The sequence below is a fragment of the Vombatus ursinus genome, unplaced genomic scaffold (genome assembly GCF_900497805.2).
Source record: "Vombatus ursinus unplaced genomic scaffold, bare-nosed wombat genome assembly UNPS02014820.1, whole genome shotgun sequence".
NCBI lineage: Eukaryota > Metazoa > Chordata > Mammalia > Diprotodontia > Vombatidae > Vombatus > Vombatus ursinus.
This window is the reverse complement of record NW_020954598.1, coordinates 20,772,095-20,778,265: the sequence shown is the minus strand read 5'-3', so window position 1 is coordinate 20,778,265 and position 6,171 is coordinate 20,772,095.

Sequence of the window (6,171 nt, the reverse complement as noted above, 5' to 3'; positions counted from 1 at the left end):
TGTCAGGGCTGGGTGTTCTGACTCCTAGTCATGCGCTCTTTTCATTTTATAATGATGGCTGGGACTTGTCAGAACCAAAGCCATCTATGGAGACACAGGGCAGGAGCACCGGTCTCCGGAGTCAGCACCTTGGCAGGGACAGGGCTGAGGAATACATGCCCAGGGATCTGTGGGAGAATCTGTCCTTGATCAAGTGTGGCTTGGAGAGAGCCAGTGGCAGAATTCCCTAGGGGAATATCCCTGGGCCTTTTGAGGCTAAAACTGGGGGTCTTGGTATTGCTAAAGCCCAGGTACAGAACCCACTGGGGTCAAGCTTCAATGCGTCAACTAGCTTTGTACAGGGTAATACTCTCTTCCCCACCCCAGATTGAGCCCTGACCCTACCAGTTGTCTCATAAAATTGTGAGCTGTGGGTCACAGCCGGGATAAGACAATAAGGGTACTCTTTTATTATGGGAGACACATATCAAAGTCTACAATCCATGGCCGGTAGGTCAAGGTTGGCACGTTTGTGGACAGATGGCCTGTTTTAGCCAGACCTGAGGGACTGAAAGGCTAAATACAGACTTGGGGTGCCTGGGCTTGATCTGGGGAACAGGGAGCCACCATTCAGCTTTCCTTTGGAAGGAAGGGCTGGTGGTTTCCGGCTGCTGGGTACAACCCAGTGTTCTCTGTGCACCCTGGTAGCCTCAGGAGATTACTCTGAGCTTAGTCATAGGAAGTGAAGCCCAAGGAAAACAGAGATATGAAGGCAGCCACGGGGGAGGTCTGGTGGTGATGTAACAGCCGGGCCTGTCGAAATCCATGGAGGGTGAGGCCTGGGAGCTGAGAACCTGCTGCTCAACAGAGAGGACAGCTCTGTGCAGGTGACATTACCTCTGCCCCGGCCCAAGAGGCTGTCAGGCCCCTCTCCAAGGTCGGTTATCAATATTTGTATTGAGAATCCAGGCATGCTGCTAGAATGATCTCTCTCCAGTGTGTATTTTTTTTTTAACCTTCCAAAGCTCACTTCTTCCAGGAAGTCTTTCCCGACTAAATGTTTTCACATACTGGACCTAGAAGGACCTCTCTGAGACCATCTAGTCCTGGCCCCTCATTTTGCAGAAGAGGGAATGGAGAACAAGAAAAGAAAGAAAGAAAGAAAGAAAGAAAGAAAGAAAGAAAGAAAGAGAGAGAGAAAGGAGAAAAAGAAAAAAGATAGATAGATAGATAGATAGATGGATGGATGGATGAATGGATGGATAACATTTATTAACTACTTACCTGGTGCCAAGCATTATGCAAAGTGCTGAGAATACAAATACAAACAAACGAGACAACTTCTGCCCTCAAGGAGCTTACATTCTAATGGGGGAAAAGAATGGATTAAGGCAGGGGAAGGGAATTCCCAGTGAATATGGCAGAGGGAGAATTAAAACTGAGGTCTCCTAATTCTCAGTCCTAGGCTCCTGGAACACTGGTTCTGACCGTGAGCTCCTCTCTTCTCTGAACACATGAAGGACAGTAACTGCGTGAGGAGCTTTGCTGACTCTGGCAGTTCAGGCCAGGGCCTCAGCTTCTCCTTAGAACAGATCCAATGGAGCCTGGCCATTTGCCCAAGGCTTCCTTCTTCTCCAGTTCTAAATTTCATTGATCCCTAAACCCCAGATCTTGGCTTTAGATCCAGGCCTCCTGACCTGCCAGGTCTCCTGAGCCCACTTGTCTCTCTGGGCTCTGAGATGAGTCACACTTGACCCAGAATTACCTCCCTCCTCTTGTCCCTGACATTGGCACCCACTTCCTTCTTTCATTTCCTCCCCTTTGCCATCAAACACAACAGACTGCAAGAGTACATTTTTTTTAGAAAGTATTTATTCACAAGGGAATAGTTGTCTGAAGAAATAGAAAAGGGTGGTTTCTGGGGATGGAAGTGGTGGGGCGCGGGGGAGGAATGCATCAAAGAAAACTATCCAGGACAGACTAGGTGGTATCAAAAGTTTCATAAATCATTCTCCAAATAAAGCTGCCTGGGGTCCACTTGGGCCCCATGATTCTCTTCTGGTCTGGAGTCCACTCCCTGTGCCCTGAGAACTGTCATACTCTGACACCTTTGCTACCCTATTGCCCCGTGCCTGTTTAGGATTGGCCTAGTTGGGAGCTGTGGGGCAAACTCATTTGTCCATTCTGTCTGCAAGTGCAGGCTTATTCTCAGCCACCTGGGAATACTCCTGGTCCCGGGCTTCAGCTACTACTTCCCTCTTCTTCCCTCATCACTGACCTAACATCTCTGACTCCTAGGTGAATTGGGACAGAAAGAACTGTCACATACACCCGAAATCTTTCCTATCAGCACAAATCGAACAACGTAATAACTCCAATTGGCGGCTAGCTATAACTTTCCCAGTCACAATCCCCTCTCCCAAAATCATGAGGTCAGTTTTCCAAGTAGTCAGATCTCTCCTGACTTCCATACCACAGGGTGAAATGCCTCCAGCAGAGAACACCAAGGAGTTGGCATATACCTTAGCTATTACCTGCTTTATCATCCTCAGTTTACCTGTGAGGACCCTAAGGTCCAAGCAGGAGAAGGGTCTTGCCCATAGGCACAGAGCTAGGAAATAGTAGTGTCAGCATTTGAATCCATTTCTGCCTCCAAATCTGGCATTTTCCCCGCAATACCATGTGGGCTAGATAGGAACTCAGTTTGAAGAGTACTGGGGTGGTCGAAACAGCATTGAGCCAGGAGCCAATGGGACCTAGGTCTGACTTCTGGCTCTGTCACTTTTTAACCCAGTGACCTTGAAGAAAGTAGCTTAAATGCTGCAGGGCTCTGCAAAATGGACAGAATAATCTCTTACCTGCCCGAAGGCAGAGACTTGATTAGGGGATTTCTAGAGATCACTTCTAGTTCTAAGGTCTACCCTCCTGGGATCTCTTTATGAACTTGCTCTCAATGCTCCATGGAGTTGTAGGGGAGGGCTCAGTCCTGGCAGGATGTTGGTACCTCTAGCAATTCTATCTATGGGTAGGCGTGGCTGTAAGGAGAGTGAATCCTCCTCTCATACTTTGGCGCTCTTAGCAGTAGCTGCTGCTGCTGATTGAAAGGCCTGGTGCTGCTTGCTCCTTTGCCACTCAGACTAAGACCCAGGGGCAGCACGAAGCCGCTCCTCACCCCTACATTCAACCTACCCCTTGGCCTGGCTTCTCCCTCTTTCCCATCTTATCAGGCCTAAAGGGACTCACCAGCCAGGAGTAAACTCCCCCAAGACAGGACAAGGGCCCTATCTCCACACCACCCCCAACACCATAAAAGTTCCCTAAAGACATACCAAAGGCTATATCTCCCCTTCAGACCAAGGACTCTCTGAGGGCTGTCTTCTCCTTTTCATTCTCTTTCTCCTTCCACTTCTCCTTTGAGCTTCAAATTAAGGTTCCTTAGTTCAAGGAAGGGAGCTCATTCCTGAGAGGCAGGTATAGTTTTTTTCTTTTTCTTTTTCTTTTTTTAAATTAACTTATTTCTTTTCAGTTTTCAACATTCACTTCCACAAGCTTTTGAATTTTAAATTTTCTCTGCCTCTCTCCCTTTCTCTCTCTCCAAGATGGCATGCAATCTGATATAGGTTCTATATACACATTCTTATTAAATGTTTTCACATTAGTCATGTTGTAAAGAAGAATTAGAACCAATGGGAGGAACCAGAAGAAAGAGGAAACAAAATAAAACAGAAGAAAACAAAAAGAGCAAATAGTATGTTTGGATCTGTATTCAGATTCCACCATTCTTTCTCTGGCTGTGGATAGCATTTTCCATCACCAGTCTTTTGGAGTTGTCTTAGATCTTTGCATTGCTGAAAAGAGCCAAGTGTATCAACGCTGGTCATCGCACAATGTGGCTGTTACTGTGTACAGCGTTCTCCTGGTTCTGCTCATTTCACTCAGCATCAGTTCAGATAAGTCTTTTCAGGCTTTTCTGAAGTCTGCTGAGGCAGGTAGAGTGTGTTAGCAGGGTCCATGATATTTTCTCACTCTATTATATTTAAGAAACATTTATTAAGCACCTACTACTATTTACAGAGCCCCGGGATGGGCACTGAGGGAAACACAAAAGTTTATATAAAACATGGTCTTATCCTTCCTGTACTTCACAGTCTAGTGGGGATAAGACATTACTGCAGTTGCATTAGTGGGAAGAGCTTTCATTGGCTTCGGAGTCAAAAGACCTGGGTTCAAATCTTTCATCTGTATGACTGAAGGTAAGTGACTTAATGTTCTTGGGTCTCAGTTTCCTCATCTGTAAACTGTGGAGGTTGCACTAAGTGGTTTCTGAGTTCTCTCCCACCTCTGGGGAAATAGGCATTTATTTATTTATTTGTTTGTTTGTTTGTTTTTTAGGCAATTGGGGTTAAGTGACTTGCCCAGGGTCACACAGCTAGTAAGTGTCAAGTGCTTGGTCTGAAGCTGGATTTGAACTCAGGTCCTCCTGACTGCAGGGCCAGTGCTCTATCCACTGGGCCACCTAGCTGCCCCAGAAATAAGCATTTTTTAAGGACCTACGATGTGTCAGACCCGTGCCAAGCATTTTTACAAAAATTATCTCATTTGATTCTTACGAACAACCCTAGGAAATAATTGTTAGTATTATCTCCCATTTACATTTGAAGAAACTGAGGCAGACAAAGGTGAAATAATTTGCCCAGGGTCACATAGCTAGTAAGTGTCTGGAGTTGGATTTGAACTCAAGTCTTCCAGACTCTAGGCCTAGTGCTCTATCCATTGCGCCACCGGTAATACTCCAATGGATCCATGACCTCATTGATTTGGAAGTTCCCTCTAAAGACGCAGGTTTCCACTTCTCTGTGCCTCCCCAATCTGGGGGACTCTTGTCATTAACCTCCCCTTAGTTCACCACAGAAGGTCACATGCTGGCAGCCTTCCTCAATCCCTCTTAATGTGTCAAGGGTACTAGGCAGGGAGCCTTCTTCTGGTTCAATTCTTGTCCTAACCACGTGACCAGCCCATCTTCTCCTCCTATTTTTCTATGACCCTAAATAATTATAATGCAAAATATTACATGATAAGTGTATCATAGAGGGACAAAGTAAGACCCAGGGAGAGAGGAATAGTCTACATCACCCCAGGAAAATCAGGGAAGACTTCTTGGAGGAGGTGGCATATAAACCGTACTTTAAAGGATGGTTAGGAATTCAACAGGCAACGAAGGGAAGGACATTCTAGGAATAGACATGAACAAAGGAATAGAGGCAGAGGGGTTCTAGCTTATTCTGATTAGAGAAAATAGAACAGGGGCAGCTAGGTGGCACAGTAGATAGAGCACCAGCCCTGGATTCAGGAGGACCTGAGTTCAAATCCGGCCTCATACACTTACTAGCTGTGTGACCTTGGGCAAGTCACTTCACCCCATTGCTTCCAGAACAACAACAACAACAACAACAACAACAAAAACTAGAGAAAATAGACTAATGGTGCAGTAACCTGGAGCCAGAAAGACCTGAGTTCAAATGTTGCCTCAGATACTTAATAAGCTGGGAAAGTCACTTGATCTCTCTGGACCTCAGTTTCTTCATCTGTAATAAAAGCACCTAACTCTCAGGATTAAAAAAATAAAAGGTACAGAAAAGCTTGGCAAATCTTAAATTGCTCCATAAATATTAGCTACTACTACTATTAATAATAATAATGATAGGCAACATCCTTTATGAATCTTCTGTTCCTGTTAGAGTAGGCTTACCTGGAATTCTGGAATTTCCCACCTGTATCTCTGACATCTAGAGATAGCTGGCATTCCATAGCAAATATTTCTAAAGCTTGGCTTCAGTTCATCATTCTGCCAAAATCTTCTCCCCTTTCCTCTCCCTCTCCCTTTTCTCTCCCTCTCCTCATCTCCCTCTCTCTTCCTCTCCTTCTCCTTCTCCCTTTCCAAATACATGTATATAAGCATGCCCCTGCTTAGTAAGCAGGAGAAAATTGTAATAAAAAATGTGGTCTTGGGGAATGTTAACACACATCTTGGGGCCTGGGAGAGGAAACCCAGAACGGGGTATGTGAATAGAGAGGCAAGGAGCAGGAATGAACAGGATGGGACACACACACACACACACACACACACACACACATACATAAATACATACACATATACATACCAACATATCTATCTATATCTATGTCTATATA